This window comes from Ictidomys tridecemlineatus, chromosome 3, assembly GCF_052094955.1.
Source record: "Ictidomys tridecemlineatus isolate mIctTri1 chromosome 3, mIctTri1.hap1, whole genome shotgun sequence".
Taxonomy (NCBI): domain Eukaryota; kingdom Metazoa; phylum Chordata; class Mammalia; order Rodentia; family Sciuridae; genus Ictidomys; species Ictidomys tridecemlineatus.
The window spans coordinates 57,759,169-57,776,618 of NC_135479.1; the positions used below are offsets into that span (position 1 = coordinate 57,759,169).

At 33.7% G+C, this 17,450-nt stretch overlaps 1 protein-coding gene across 1 annotated transcript in view; it reads left to right on the forward strand.

Moving 5' to 3' along the window:
- The window catches only part of Cox10 (cytochrome c oxidase assembly factor heme A:farnesyltransferase COX10), a 121,693-nt gene that overhangs the window by 67,500 nt on the left and 36,743 nt on the right, over positions 1–17,450 (forward strand). The gene's annotated exons all lie outside the window — the stretch shown is intronic.

The following is a 17,450-nucleotide window of genomic DNA, read 5'->3' on the forward strand; positions in this document are numbered from 1 at the left end:
AAAAAGAGTCGAGACAATTCATTTGAGTAAAAGCCATCTAAGGAAAAGTTTGATACTTACAAGTATTTTTATTTAGACTGTCTTCTTGCTGCCATGAAAAAAGTCTAGATTTGCTTTCATTTATTTTAACTTTGTTTAATACTTTACATTTGGTAAATCTTGGCATCAACATATTGATGTTTCAGGAAATTTCTTGCTATAAAACACAGTTGTTCATTCTGCACTTGTTTTCTTTATGTATCTATGTCAAAAGTTATAGTGAATGTATTATCTCAGAAAACATTCTTATGCTGGAGTGTTGTTTTTTTTAATTATCCATGTAATGAGGTTCTTAGAACAACAATTCCAGTTTATCTCCCAATTTTAGAAATTCATTCATAATGAACAGAGACATAGAGAGATGGAGATGATTTTTACTGTTTTTAAAGATATCTGCATATGCTGATATATACTTAATTTTAAAAAATCAATACTTTATCGACCTAAAGATTATTTGTTAAGTTGTAAGGTTTAATTTATATCTTATTGTGAAATCTTTTCCGTTATTTTTTTGCCTGTATTTTTTATTTAAAATTGTATGAACTTCAGGTTTACTTAGATGTCCTGAGAATTTGGTATCAATGGGATAGCTGGCTGGGGCTGTGTAAAATAGTGGACAACTGAATGTATAATGACATTTTGGGGTATTTTTGTTTACTTGTTTGTTTAACTGCTGAATCCAGAGTTAGTAAGGATTCTGGAAGCAGGCTTTCTCACTGCTGGTGAGATTACAAATTGAAACTTCCTGGAGGAAAATTTTGGAAGTATAATTTAAAATTCTTCAAAAGATACATTTTCTTCAACTCAGCAATTCCATTTCCAGGAATTGTTTTATAAATAAATTGTCAAAATATATGCAGTTACTCTGGTTTAAAAATGATCTCAGTTAAATTATGTTTTAATCCATATTGTAGAATATTATAAAACATTATAAAATTCACATTTTCAAGTAATGTTTAATGACATGGGAAGGTTGTGATTGCTGAATGGAAAAATGTTAGGATAAGTCCACATTATCAGACATTGAAATTATTCCTACTACTTTATTAAGTATTTCCACTGAAGGTAAGCACAGCAGTTGTCCTGTTTGAAAGAAATAAATATGTATACATATATGCCTGAGTGAGAGGATCTAAAACTATTTATACCTTTTAACTCAGTAATTCTTTTGAAGAGTGAAAGTAAATAAATATTTCTCTTTTTAAAACACTGAACAGATGTAGGGAGAACAGAGTAATTCTGTAAGAGTTATATACTTAATGGTTTAATAAAGGAAAATTTTAAGGATAATGTAAAGTGAGTGATTAAGATTTCTGATTGATGTTTACATACAGGCTTTCAGAACTTGTTCCAAATCATAAGCAAGTAAAGGGAGGAAAAGTAAATTGAATTAAGGTAGACTAAAAAAGCTACTCAAAATAATAGATGATAAGGGGATTTAAGTACTGATATTCTAGGGAAGGGGAATTCTCTTCAGTTCCCTATTGCTATTTGTCATTTATCAAATGCAATTTACGTGTCTACACTCATCTTGCATGTCCTTCAAGAAACTGCCAATATTCAAGATTATTCCATGCAGATTTAGATCAGATTCTATCAGAGCTCTTAATTCCAGATGTTCTTGAATGGCAGAGGCAATTTAGCTTCTTTCTTTCTTTCTTTCTTTCTTTCTTTCTTTCTTTCTTTCTTTCTTTCTTTCTTTCTTTCTTTCTTTCATGAATTTCTAAAACCATGTAATCTTCTTATGCTAATGTAAACTAAATTGTAATACTCTGATTCTTTCAAATATTTCATAAAGTAGTGATCATTACAGAGATAAAATTCATTTATGAAGGGAATAGTATTACTCAGCCATAATGTACTGGCTTGTAGCTCTTGATCTTTTTCAGTATACCCACAAGTAGATATTATACAGTATATAACATAGTAAATCTGGCTTTTTTTTTTCTCTTAATATCAAATGAAGAACTTCCAGGTCATTAAACACTTACTTTCTAAAGGTTTTTTAAATGTTACATGTTGTGCCATTTTATACATAAAACCAGATTTACATCAAACAATCTGTTTTGTCAGACATTGAAATTATGTCTTAGTTATCTTGTGAGTGATTCCACTGAAGTCAAGCACAACAGTTCTTTTTGAAAAGAATAAAATTGTTTGGAACATTTTCTCCACAGTTTCTTTCCAGTGGTGACCACTGTATTGATGCTTGTTAAATTCACATTTCTTTCTTGTGAAGGGCTTGCCCTACCAGTTTTGAGAGCTTCTCAGGTGTTCTATGCCTAAGTGCCCTGTAGGCCAAATTTTGGATGTACCAGCATCAAGAATCATGATCTGCCCTTCCCTTAAACATGTTATTGGCAATTGTTATTTTCATTTTTGTGGATTTTATTGCACTTTCTTTTATTTTTCATAAATATATGTCTTATCTCCTGAGTTAGCCTATGTAAGCTGAAGCCAGTGTTCTTTGTCTTATGGCAGTTGTCTCTTGCTCAAGTATATGATGCTATGTGGAGTGCATAGAGTAGTGATTGGTACAGAGCCTTAATCAGACTGCCTGTGGTCAAATCTAACCTGTTTGACTTCAGTCAGTTGCTTTGTTTGTCTATGCCTTATTTCATCTTTAAAATTATGATAATGACATCACCAAATGGGACTGTAGGAAGAATTACATGAGATAATGCACCAAGGAACTTATTAGTCCATACCTGGTAGTAGTAAATGCTTGCTTAGTAATAACTAATAGTAGTAAATTATTCCTGATTTAAAATAAGTAAATCAGCGTATTGCTGTAGCCTTATTAGTTTAAAAAAGGCACTGCCTCATTGGCACTTTTTATGTCACTTACTGTTACATTCATTCACTTACTAAACTAAATTTTCACCAGCCTTGGTAAAGTTGTGAATGATTACCATAGGAAACCTACATTTTAATTAACCCTCAGTGTTTGTATCTAATAAATTGTTTACTCATAACAAATTTGCTCCTCTATTCAAAGAATTAATATTTTCTTAATCACCAAATCCACAGTTGAGAATGTACATGATGTTTCAAGTGGACAATTGATAAAAATAAGAGAGTTTTAAATTTTTATTATTGAAATTTGCTTAAGAAAGTTTCAAGTGAAATATCCTAAGCTGCACTTTTTATTTAAATGCCTAAATTGGCAAATGGGATGTCCTGGCAATAAAATTAAGTAAATACAGGTATAAAAATTGCATGGTGATTATAAACCTGGACATTTCATTCATAAGCATTACAGCTTTAGATAGGGAAGAATCTGTATTTACAGATTGCACATTTTGAAGCCTTGTTCTTTGGAGAGTCTCCACATAGCCTCTAATACTGAAAATCACAAACTGTTTCAGTGTGCACTATTTATTGGATTGCCTCCTATCTTCCTATACTAAATGACTATAATTTCTTGAACAAATTAGAGCAAAGTATAATAATGTTCTGAGCAGCATAGACATGGATAGCTACAGTTATGCATAAACAAAACCTTAGAAAATGACATTTGAGAAGAGCTCTGAAAAGTTAAGGCAACTTTTTCTGACAGGATCTTCTTTAAGTATATTTAAGGAACCATCTTTATAAGGAACTTCCTCCCTTAAATAAACCTTCAAAAGAGTTTGTAAGAAAAATGTTACACTTCTAATGTGTTTTGGAAAACTTAAAATATTTAATGTGGTTTGGAAAATGTAACATAACATTGAATGTTTTAAAAAAATTTCCAAACCATGTACAAATCTTTTTAAAAAACACATAGCCACATCTATCTATATTATTTCCTCTTTTCATGGTTTATCTCCCTTTTATTATAATAGAAGAAAAATTTAGAAAGGAGCAACAACCAAAAAAAGTCCATAGACCCACCACTTTGATTCAAATATTAAAATATAAATTGCAATAGTAGTTTGAAGCAATTTTCCAGATTATTATCATATCTCTTATCGTTTTTAATATCTGCCTAAGATGCCATCATGTCACTTTACCACATTTTAACCATTCTTCTGGTGTTCCTTCCTATTTTATCTGTTAAAAGCATTATAGGGCTGGGATATATAGCACTTGCCTAGCATGCATGAGGCCCTAGGTTCAATTCCAAGTATCACAAAAACAAACAAAAGCAATATTATACTAGACACTTTTCAAATTTAGCATATTATTTTCTATTCTACTTCTCTATTATGTCCTTAATGTATAGATTCAGAGGTGGAAGTGCTTAGAAATGAACTTAAATCATTAACTTTAGAATTCTTTTTTGTCCTTTATATGTGCATTTTCCCTTTTCATTCATAAATGATATTGATACAGTATACACTTACTTTCCTATTCCTATTAATTTTTCACTTGTAAACATTTTATATTTTTAATAGTAATCTCATTAACCTATTAGGAAGCAATATAAATTTGAGATTATAAAATATCATGTAATATGTTCATCAGTAAACTTAAGCAATAACCTTCAGTGAGCCTGTTCTTCATTTAATTGCTCTGTTGCATCTGATTTCTTGGTTGCATAGCTTTCAGAATGTTGATTTGTGGTAATTTTCTTCTTATTTTTAAAGTTTTATTTTTAACTGACAAATAATATTTGTCGTGGGGATATAATTGGTGTTTTAATAGATGTGTACATTGTGGAATGATTGGATCAGAGTAGTTAACACACTCATGTCAAATATGTATCATTTCTTTGTGGTTAGACCACTTAAAATCCACTCTTAGCTTTTTTGCAGTATATCATACATTATGAATTATAGTCATCATACTGTATAATATATGATGGGGTGGAAATTTTCTTTAAAAAAACTCTTAACAGAATTAATGTTATCACTTAATGATAAATGATAAAGGAATGATGCCTCAAACCAATTAATTATTAGAGGTATGGTTTTGAAATATCACATTAATATAAACTAGATTTTATCACTATTACTCATATAGTCTTTCCAAAACTTATACATGAATCTGTACAATTTTTTTAGCCTAATTATAAGATTCAGAATTAATGTTGTGCACTAGATCACACTTTGTATCTGAAACAGTTTCAAAATAATTACTAGTAACCATCAGTTGATATTTTTATTTACCTATAATGATTGCCTTTTATAAGAATGGGGACTATTTTAGTTTATTCTCATTTTGAAATACAAGTCAGTGTAATTTGGATAAATGTAGTAATAGTTAGATAATTCAGCATCACCAACTATTCACTTAGAAAGACATTATCTAGCATTGTTTTATAGCATTACAGATCTAATTTATTTAAAGGACCTTTTTACCTTTTCATTTTCTGTGGATTTTGTGGTTGTTACAATCTTTTCCGTTATTTAATGTTTTATCCTGGCACATTATAAATTAGTATGTCACTGCCTCACAGAAGAGAAGCAACACATGACTTTTTAAATACAGGATTTTGTTAAAATAATAATTGTAGTTCATGTGACATAATCTAAAGTAAAGTATCTGATTATAGATATATCTGCCTAAGGTTTAAAATGACTAATCCGCAAAATTTGACATTCAGTATTTTTCAGAAGTTAGCCTGGGATCCGTTCTTTATCTTCTACTGTTTCAACATACTCATTAACATGAAGCCTTTCTTCTTGTGCTTTCAGTGTCTCCCCTCACACAAATGAAGAAAGGGAGTAAGGCATCTCTCTAAGAAACCCTGTCTACCCATCTGCCTGAACCTAGGATTCTACACTCAAAACAAATCTAGATAGTGAAGTTAAAACCTTTTATTTTTTTGGAAGGGTTTCATTAAAACATTAATGCTCTTCCTTTAACTTATATTTGTCAGAAAATTAGATTATTACTTTGTACAGATAGTTGTGCGGATAGAGAAAATCATATACATTTCCTACATTCATCCTAAGAATTATATCTGAGACAGAAGACTATGACATGGGCAATATGTAAATATACAATCTATTGTAACTCTTTTAATATTGGAATTTGATGACCAAATGCCATTTATTTAAGCTGCGTAATCATACTGATAAAAGTTGTAGTCACACATCAATTACTGTAATTTATGTGCTTTTAAAAATGTTTGCTTTCTGGGAAAGAAAGCATTAGTATTTGGCAGAAGAGTTAGAAATAAATTTCTTTTATGTCATTTTTACTTAGTTAAATTAAAACTTTCCTTATTTAAAAATAAACAGCCATTGAAAAACTCAGAATGAACCTTTGGAGTCCTTTTCTTTTCTAAAAACATCTAATCTTTTAAAATTTTTATCTACATATCTGAGAATAGCAAGTATTTCTTCCCAGTTTACTGTTAACAAAAGGGCTAAAAATATTTTGTGTGTGTTGAAATGTTTCTTCCGTGGATTGACCCCTTTGTTATTTGGGGGTTATTTTCAAAGTGGTAAGTGCAAATGTTGCCCTCTTGGAACATAGTAAATGTTTGGCTTCTCAGGAACAAAGCTATATACCTAAAGATTCGAGGGTTCTGGGAAATAATGCAGATCCTATCAAATATGCATGACAAATGTCTTTCCCTACTATAAGAAATTTCAGCCTTTTCACATATTTCAGTAAAAGAACTGTAGGCCCCCTCTCTATCATATGCATGGTCCAAGTCTACACTTAGATATGTATTCGGAGCACATCAAATACAGTAAGGCATTTCTAGTCATCAGCTTGAAAGAAAGGCAGTGAGATTTTAAGAACAGAAACAGTTGTGAAAAGCTGTCAGGAGTATTCCAATTAATGACTTCTGTTTATTGCCTGTGTTACCTTTTCAAGACCGTTGAAAATGTCCTACTATATTTCATGCATTGTTTTTATCCTTTGGTGAAAAAATCATTTTTACTACAATTTATTATTATTTCATTGGAATTAGTCATTGCTTTTATTCACCATTCACATTTTCTCCATTTAGATTTGCAACCAAGGACATTTTGTAGTAAACTTTTGAAAATATATATTCTTTAAACATGAGAGTTTTTTAAGATTATTTTTAAACATTTTTTAGGAAATTGGAAGAAAATAATTATATTAGTATTGTGGAGAAGTCAGAAGCAGAGAAATTTGTAATTGTAACATCTCCAAAATGGAAGGAACAGGTTCATAAAGAGAAGTTTCAAGTCTCTTTGCTTAAGGAATATAGTAGAAAGTTGGTGTCTCCTAATAACCACGTCACTTCCCTTTTCAGCTATGTAAGCTCTGTAGTTCAAAAGTACACTGTGATATTATGAGAAATGTGTTAACCTGTCAATGTGTTATTGAAAATTTACAGAAAGCATATGTACCTGCTTTAAAAGATGTTTATTATATTCTCTGATAAGGAAAATGAATGAGACATATATTTTTCTCTACTCCCTTTGGCCTCCTGGTCTCTGGTTCCCCTCTCCCTTTCTCTCTGTTGTATAGAGTAATCCTTTTGCTGATGATTAGACCAACAGGTGCCAGGAGTGCTGAAGCAAGCTGGCTTTGTGCCCACATGTGTACAGTGCAGATATTGTGTCACTCCAGGTTTTGGTGTATTGCCATGTCCTTCCGAGGGAAGGGATAACCCAGTTGAAATACATACTGCAACTCCTGAGGGATTAAGTGTGTTTCCTCTGCTTTATAGTTCAGAATTTTATAGTTTCTTTGTTTGGGAGTTCTCAGATTGCTTAATGATTTCTCTAGCCTCCACCCCACCCCCCACCATTGTGACCAGATGTATATTATAGCAGCATTTGAAGCTCTGTAGATTTGCCAGTTTTATTGCTCAACATATGGTATAACCTTTTTGTTTTTTAATGATGGCATTTAAACTCTTTTTAGTATTTTAGAGAATTGGTTCAGAGGTCAAACTATTGTTATCATTGTTAGTATTTTAAGAAAGATCACCTATTTTGTATTAGGGCTGTGGAGAGATCCGTGCAGATTTATTAATTATGATAGTCTTGTGTCCATATTAAATTATGATGAAGTAGCACTAGTGGCAGATATTTTAAATCCTTTAATCCCTAGTTTCAAAGGTGTTTTTACAATTTTTACAATCTAGTCTGTTCTTATTAGTAACCTTTAGTAGACTTTAATGCATTTGTCTGTCCTTCTTCAAAACTGGCCTTCAGAATTAACTATTTTTAAAGTACTTTTTGCAAAGAGAGAATTACAGCCCTTGACAGCTGTTAGGGTAGAAATTCCTTTGAGCTTATTTGGAGATTTTAGAAGGCTCTTTACCCCACCCTGTATACACCCTGTTAATAGACATGCTGACTGAGATGTGAGCCCCAGTCTTCATGCGTATTGGGAGAGGAGACCACTTTTCCCCCTTTCTCAAATGCTAGCATTGCCCAAAGTCAGATAGTGCTGTTGGGTCATGTGTGGGGTTTGAGGAGGGATTGGAGTGCGGGAAACCAAGCACATTTAGGTGAGGATAGGAGCAGACTAGCTAAAAGATACAGGAATAACTGATAGAATTCTTTGCCTTAAAAGTGGAGGGGACAGCATTGCCAGCTCAGGTGAAGGGACTCATCCTAGGTTAGTAGCATTAGGAGAGAAGAGGTTGCACAACCCTATGTAGGGGTGATAGTAGGAAAAGGAGGGAGTGTCCTATTAAGGAGGCTTTAGTGTTCAACAAAATAGAAGAGTGTATTGTGTATTGAAGGTGGAAGTGGTAGAAAAAATCAGGGCTTGACAGTGGGCTGGATTTGAAATCCTCCATGTTGAGAGAAGTAGATGGAGTTTACTGGAGAGGTGTATAGTAAGATTGCCAGAGTGGTAAGAACCCATAAGAAGTTGGTGATTATGTTCTTAGTGTAGTGAATCCCCTGCTCCTGTAAGGTGGTTTATCCAGTAGCTCTGGATATATTTATCTAGCATGCTCAGCCACAGGCTTAGAGAAAAGGAGCCTAGAACAACCCAGTATACCTGAGACAATTACAGAAGTGGCTAAGTCCTGTGCTGGGTCTCTATAAACAGGGGATAACTACTAAGAACTGAAGGCATGCTGTTCTTGAGGAACTGAAAGGTTGCTCAGGAAGCCTAGAATATAGCATGAAAGAGATAACATGCAAGAGGAGAGCCCACAGAGATTAAAAAAAAAAAAAATGGGGTGTGGGAGGGGCAAGAGCTTTATGTTAGAGCATTTAACTTTATTCCTTGGACAGCAAGTAGCCATGGAAGAATTTTGTGCCTGAAACTAACATGACCAGGTTTGCATGAGAAAGTATCACTTGGACCTGACTTAAAAAATTGAAAAGAGAAGATCAATGCTTGAAATAGGGGAAGTAGTTAGAAAGCTGTGTTATCTGCAAAATAAAGTAGCCTGAATTTAGCAAGTAGCACTGAGGGTGGGGGAAATGTATTAGAGAAATTCTTGAGAACAGTATTTTGCCTTCCTGTCACTGTTTCTAGGATAAAAAGTTATAATTGCCTAAGACCTCACTATTGCTGATATTTGTACTAGATCATTTAACAAGTCATTTATTGGTTATCAAAAAAGGGACTGTCCAGATTTTGTATCAGAATTTATTACCTTTTTTTCCCCTAAGTAAAGAACACATGGTCTTTATAGACAATTGAAAAATACAAAAAGGAAAAAGAATAATAAATCACTCTACCTCTTACAACCCTGAAACATTTATTATAAATATTTTGAATTTTTAAATGTTTTTTCAGAAAGCAGTGTTTACATATTGAGAAAAGTGTCGATTCCATAGTAGTGATTTTTGAAGTTAGGCAAAACCAGTTGTTTTCTGACTTTTTTTTTTTTAAAGTGATAAGAAGTGGTGTTTTGCCACTAACAAGTGCTAGGTGACCTTTAAGACTTTTGTAAGTATGAAGCCCTAAAATACAGCTTAATGAGAGATAGCTTGAGTAACCTATTTAGAGGAGAACATTGTACAAGTCATCAAGTTGGGTGAAAAGCCACTTCTGATGAATGCCAGAGTGCATACACAGACTGCCTCATGGGAGCAAAAATCAATGAGAAGGAGTTTTAATTTGTTTATTCTAGGTAAGGCAATAGGACATTGGTAACAATGAAAGAGTGATGGCTAACTGGGGAGCTTAGCTGATTTGAAAGCAGAAAGTAATGGTATGTGCAATCCTGCCGGATAAAGTACCTCTCCCTGCTTTATTTTATTTTTTTTAACATCCCTTTTAACTTGGTGAGATTGATTGAGATATTATCTTAGACCTTGGAAGCTGTGAGTCAAATTGGAATGACAAATACTTGTTGATATCTTAGAGAAGATCGATGGAGAAGCAATCTCTGACAAGGTTCATATGTTTGTTTTTCTATTGAGTCTTTAGAAGAATGTTGCTTTCATTATTTAGTATAGGGGAAAACTACGTTGCACCTCGTTATCAAATTCTGTATTTTCTGATCCTGACTTACAAACATCTCTAGAATAAATACATCTCCTTTTTGCCTAAGGTATAGTTTGCTCCCTGTAGAGATACGAAACTTACCACTTGAGCTCACTTATATTTCTATCTTCATTTTGTATCTATGTCATTTCAGCATACAGAGTTTAATAGCATCATAAACATACATTGTATTTTTGAAACATTAAGAAGTACATTTTATCTTTGAGTATCAAACTATTTGAATTAATAATATTTACTAGTACAAAATCATGGCATAAGAGAAAAGTACAAACCTCATAATAGGCATTTAGATACTTAAACATTCATAGAATAATAATACTTTATATCTCCATCATGTAACTGAGGGAAAAAACTAATCCATTTGCTACTCTATTAAATTGAACTGCTAAATTGATTCCTAAAGTGATTATGAGACAAGGATTAACATAAATATTTATTCATTTATATTGACTAGTATTCCTTAGTTATTTAAACTAGGAATGCCCTACGGTATGCAGGAACAGTGAACCTACTGTATGCAGGTTTTTTTTGTAGGTATAAGGTGTGTGAAATGAAATGATTTGAGGTTGTTAGCTTTATAGTGTGTTGTGAATAATTTCACAGCATCTGTCTGCCTAACAGCTTACCACTTTCCTCTGGTAATAGAATTTTTCTTTAGAGAAAAATGATGCATGTGGCTGGAGTGGACACTTGTCTTCATTTCTCTTCCCCAGCATCCAACCAGTGCTCAGGGAATAGTCACTTCATTCCCTTGTCATGAGGACTCATGATCATGATGATTCAGGACTTTTTTCTCTTAAAACTATCAAGAAATAAACATTCTGTTTGGGTGGAGAGTTGGGTGGAAGGCAGGCACTAGTAGTGCCATTTGTCTACTTCATAAAAGAATATGCCTATAGAAATAAACCAATCAGATCCTAGAGATGGAAAGAGCCAGATTTTTTTGTTATCATTTGAAACTTGAATCTAATCATTTCTAAAAGCAGGTGCAACCCGGCAGTGAGAGAGAGCAAAGTCTCATTTTCCTTTGGGCTACTCGAAGTTTTGTTTCTACCATTTGTAACCCCAAGAGCCTGAGTAATGTTACAAGTCACAGGATTGCTGGAGGGCAAGAATTGCAAAGAAGGATATGACTGATTCAAAAGCAAAATGATGAGGCAGTGAACCTGAATAAGAAAGCAAAAATTTAAAAAGAGTTTAAAGGATTGGTGGATTCTTGGGAAGAAAAGAGACTGAGAAAAATTTTCTTGAAAACTTAAACTAGAAAATAAGTTGTTTGCTGAGAGAAAAAGCAAATTATTATTCATTTCCTTGTAATAAATTTATTGCTGTAATGTTTGAAATTTTTAGTTTTTATGTATTAGGACATTAGAGGTAAAAGTTATAGACTCATGGGTTTGACTTACTCTGGAAAGAGCAGAGGTGAGGGCCTTGGAGCTTAACTGGTCCATGGAATGTTGGGAATGTTGGGTCTTACCTCTGTTTCCTTTGTATCCCATTCCATGGAACAGGCAACCAGGAGAAAGGAGGGCATATTTTCTTGGTCATTAGTTTGTAATAGCCCAGGAAAAGACACTTAGTTGACCCAGTTTGGATCAGATACCCACTCACTGAACCAATCTCTGTCCAGGAGCAGGGTAAATTACTGGGTTATATGGCCATTTGAAACCATAAACAAAGCCCTCTACTAGAAGAAGGGCAAGCTTCAGCAAAAAACTGGCCTCCAGGAGAAACCCATTTGACCTGGCAACTGTCCAGAGTGTGTTCACTGCAGCTTATTACTTTCAGCATTCTTTGAAGTAATAAAGGTACAGTTGGCCCTCTTTATCCTTTGGCTCTTCTCACATAAATTGAACCATACAAATTGAAAATATTTGAAAACAAGAATTGTTTCTATACTGAAATGTACACTTTTTTCCTTGTTATTGTTCCTAAACCCATACAACAACTATTTACATAGCATTTGCATTGCACTAGATATTACCTAAAGTAACCTAAAGATGATTTAAAGTATTTGGGAGGATGTGTATTCATTATATGCAAATACTTCACCATTTTATATAAGGGGCTTGAGCATCTGCAGATCTTGGTAGCCACAGGGAACCTGGAACCAATCCCCCTCGGATACCAAGGGAAGACTATATATATGAAGAAGGGGCAAAGCATTCTAAGAGTTGGTATTACAACATTTGTCTTTTATTTTCAACACAAGTTACAAGAATATAACTTGACTGCTTTAGAAGTTGTTAGAGCCAACTGAAATGATAACATTATGGAAAAAATTATTATAAAGAACAGGGAAAAATATGAGTAGACTAAAAGCCAGTTATATATAAATTCTAAAATAACTGTTAAAGTGTTTAAATTTCTCATCTAAATAGACTGTGTTTTATGCTTTGGAAATGTGGTTTAAATGTTTAAACCAAAGTAGTAAACTTAACTGAAAGACATTATATAAAATACATAAAACCCAGAATCGAATAGTATAATGAGCTCAGATCCCTTAGTGCTAGAAAGAATTGTCTGGCCCTCACTGAAATGAACCATAAGTCTTGGTTTGCATGGTATTTCTGCCCAGATGTTGCTTGTCCTGATAAATTTAAGCATTCATAGGAGTCCAAAGCTGCTGCCAATTTATGGCACCCTGGAGTTCAGCTGCTACATTCTGGGCTTCAGTTGCCATCTTTGGATATCTGTTTTGCCAGAAACATAGAAAAGATAATATCTCTTTTTATCCAGATGAAATGAGTCATTAGAATGCCTGAATTATGAAGTGTGTGCATGTGCGTGCTATTTCTCATCGACTTTATAACCATATTTTCTCATCCTACATACATTGAACATGTATTTATATTTGTGTGTGTTTGTTTTATCTAAACACAGGCCTTGTCATTTATTTCTTATAAATTTCATCTTATTCTTTTCAACCTAATGTTTCCTTGATCATGAAATTTCAGGTTATTTTTCAATACATTTCTTGTATCTAACAGGTTGAATAAGCATGCATTTTCTTAATACTTAAAGAAGCAGACCAGGCCTTATATAGTTCCTTTGTCAAGCTACTACCTGTGTCATTTAGGTAAGCACTGATGGATTTATTAATCACCTGTGTATAATTCAACCATGTTTCCTTCTTGATCTGTCTTTCATACCACCTCTATGGCCATCTTTTTTTAGACATACTTTAGTTCACCAATATACCTCCACAAAATCAGAGCCTGAAATTCAAAACAATACCCAAGTAGTAATTCAACAGCACAATACATCATTCTCACAATCCAGAAAGCAAATTTCTTAATGAAGCTTATAACTGTACCAATCAAAGTGTAGCAATACATGTGTATCAATGTTCAAAGCAGCATAATTCATAATAGCCAAGTTAGGAAACCAGCCTAAATGTCCATCGGCAGACAAATGGATAAAGAAAATGTGGTATATACACACAGTGGAGTTTTACTCATCCATAAAGAAGAATAAAATTATGTTATCTGCTGATAAATGGAAAACATCAGACTAAGTGACAGAAAGTCATGGGTCAGATGTTTTCTTTCACATGTGAAAGCTAGCTGGGTGAGGAAAGATTAAAAAAAAAGGAATGTCCATGAAAATAGAAATGAAGGAGATTTAGAAAGAGGAAGGAAAGGAGGACAAGGGAAAGTATTAAGAAAATTTACTCAGTTATCTTATGTCATGAAAGAATATACTACAATGAATCCTGCTTTTATATTATTATAATGTACTAATCATAGTAACAATAATAATAAATGAGAAATGAGTAGAATCAAGCAGATAGATCGGGGGAAGGAGGAGGGGAGTGAAAGAAAAAGTACTGGGGGAATAGATTGTTAAATTATGTGTATATATGAGTGTGACATAATAAATCTTACTATTATGTATAATTATAATGCACCAATAAACCATAAATTAATTAAGTGCAATTTTAAAAAGAGCAAGTCAAGTTTACACACATAGTGGTTTTATTTTAAATAGATTGGTTACCAGGGCTTGGGATGTACGCATTAGGCAGTGTTTGTTGTTTTAGGGACAAAGGAAAATCCTGGTTCCTGTTCCTCTCCACTGTTACACCATTGTTCAGGTCCTCATCCTGATAGTCTTTCCTGTCTAAACCATCCTCAAAGTGGCAGTCACAGGGGTCCTCCTACTCAGTAGTCTTCGTACGTTAGCATGGTGTAAGGCTCTCCCTGATCTGGTTCCTTGCCCATCTCCAGAGCTTCATCACTAGCCATCCAGCAACACTGATAGGAGTGGCAGTTAACTTATTCATTATCAAGCACCTCTTATTTGCCAGGCATTATGCTCTATATACATTATCTTAATCATTACATCAACCTTGCAAGTTATGCATTATTGTTTTACAGATAAGGGAACTGAATTAATACACAGATGATAGTAAGTGGCAAAGCTGAAAATTAACCCTGATCTCTGTGATTGCAGAAGCCTAGGGTCTTAACCTCTCCACTGTCCTAATCTCTCAGCTCATCATCAGATTTCTGCCTCCTGCACCTTTGTTGGTGCTTCCCCTTATGTCTAGAATGCACTTATTTCTTACCTTATTATCGTGAAGCCTCAGTTTAAGAGCATTTGAAGGAAATTTCCCCTTTCCATTCCTGCCTCCCCAGCTAGCCTCAAAGCTCATCCTCTAGGCTCCCATATCCTTTGCACACATCTCTCATTGTTTCATATTCATTATTATAATTAACCAGGTTCTAGTATCTCATTGTTTCTATTAGGCTAAGGCTTTGCAAACTTTTTTTGTAAAGAGACAGTAAATGTTTTAGGCTTTGTGGGCCATACAGTCTCCTGCAACTACCCAACTCTGCTGTTACGATGTAAAAGCAACAGCTGTACTGATTCAAAGACAAATTAGTGTAGCTGAATTACAAGAAAACCCTCTTTGGGGACCCTGAAATTTGACTTTTCATGTAATTTTCTATGGCAGAAATTCTTTTAATTTGTTTTTCCAAAAATCGTTTGAAAAAAAAATGTAAAAACTGTTATTGGCTGCGGGACTTATAAGAACAGGTGTGGTGTGGATCTGGCCCATGAGCTGTAGTTTTGCAGACCCCTGTAATAGTCTATGAATTTTTTGAAAGCAAGCACTGGCTCTAGTTGGTCTTTATATTCCTATTATATGGCATGTAGTTGGTGCTGAGGAAAGTGCATTGACTGAATGATAAGCCTAAAGAAGAGCACTGAGGGAATGTAGTCTCAGGAGAATCCCTACTAAGTAGTGTAACCAGTCAAGGGAGGACTATGATTTGAAAAGGAGGGGAACATTCTAGGTATATATCCTGTTGGAATAATTGTTTTAAAAACCTAATGATTGTTTAAAAACCCTAAATTTCCATCCGTATGACATTGGTTTATGATACATCCATCACGTGTAATACTCAGTGCTTGATTAAAAACAGCAACTGCCACAGTTGCTCACAGCAGAAGCCAGTTCAAAGAAGCTACCAAAATAATGAGCGCTGTCATCTCTTTCTGGGGTCTTCTGCATCTGTGGCGGTGGTAGAACAGGTAAGACCATGCAGACACCCCAGCATTTGGTTTCTTTTTTCAATTTAATTTTTATTAATGTATATTAATGGTACCTACTAAGAGGGTTCAGTGTAGCCTATGGCATGCACTGATCAAATTAGGGTAATTAGCATTACTTTCTCTGTATCATTTCTTTATGTTAGGAGCCTTCTATCTCCTCTCTTCTAGATCTTCATAAAAAAAAATCAGTTTTTGTGAATTGCACTCATCCCACTGTGCTGTAGAAAAACAGAATTTACTCTTTCTAGCTAACTGTTTTTGTACCCATTGTCCAAACACCCTTTAACCACCCTCACCCCCTGTCTATCTCAGCCTCTTGTAATCCCTATTCCAAATTCAGGTTAACTCTCTTAGCTTCCACACATGAGAGAGAACACATTGTATTAGTCTTTCTATGTCTCGCTTATTCATTTAACATTTAATTTCTTGTTCTGGCTACAGCTACACTGTTGTGTTGCAGTGATACCCAGAAAGCTCTGAAAACAGGCCCAGCTTGCACTTTTTTTTACAGTGCATGTACAATGCTTAACATGCATGACCCATCCATCATAAAGGTTAGACACAGGAAAAGAGTATCTGTTAGTCTTGGGCTGGGGTTGTAGCTCAGTAGTGGAGCGCTTGCCTTGTATGCGTGAAGCACTGGGTTCGATCCTCAGCACCACATAAAAATAAATAAATAAAAATAAAGGTATTGTGTCCATCTACAGCCAAAAAAATATTTTTAAAAAAGAGTATCTATTATAATTATATATAATAACTGCTATCTTAAGGTTGTTGGTGGAATAGTGGTAGTTATTATTGGTATGCGGTGGTTTTATTATAAAGGTCTCAGAATCCCAGATACCTTACCCTTGGCTAAGTGAGCTGTGACTAGGTAGTCTTTAAGTGTCAAGGACTAGGGCTACTAGAAATTAAGTCACAGGGAATCTTCATCATGGATAACTATACAGAGTTTCGTGAGTAAAATAAATATAGTAACCTGAAAGAAATGAAAGAAGTCAAAAGTAATTCTGTTGGAAGATGTCGTTGTAAAAGAAATTGAAAATAAAGACAAATGTATACCATAGCATAAGGGGGAAAGAAATGTCAATTTTTTAAGAAAATTAGAGGGAACACGAAAGACAAGTTATCTTAATCTATGAGGATAAATTCTAAATTTCTTAAGTAATTCAGAATAAAATTTTCTTTCATTTTTACATTTACCTGTTAGTAGTTAATAATAAATGAAATAAAATTTTACTTATTTCTAGACTGACTTTTTAGCAGTAGTATTTTTTTCTGATACTTACAGAATTCATACTGAGTACAATGTACTACACAAAGAGCTATGATTTGATAGTCGTTGAGTAAGTATGATTCCTATCACTTGAATATACTCAGAACAAACATTTCTGATATCTGTTAAACATGTTTTTCTTGAAAAAAGATTTCATAGTCAAATAAGTTTGGGAAACACTGGCTAATCAATGTTAATTAGATTTCTTCACTCTGGGATTTCTCAGAGCCCTTAA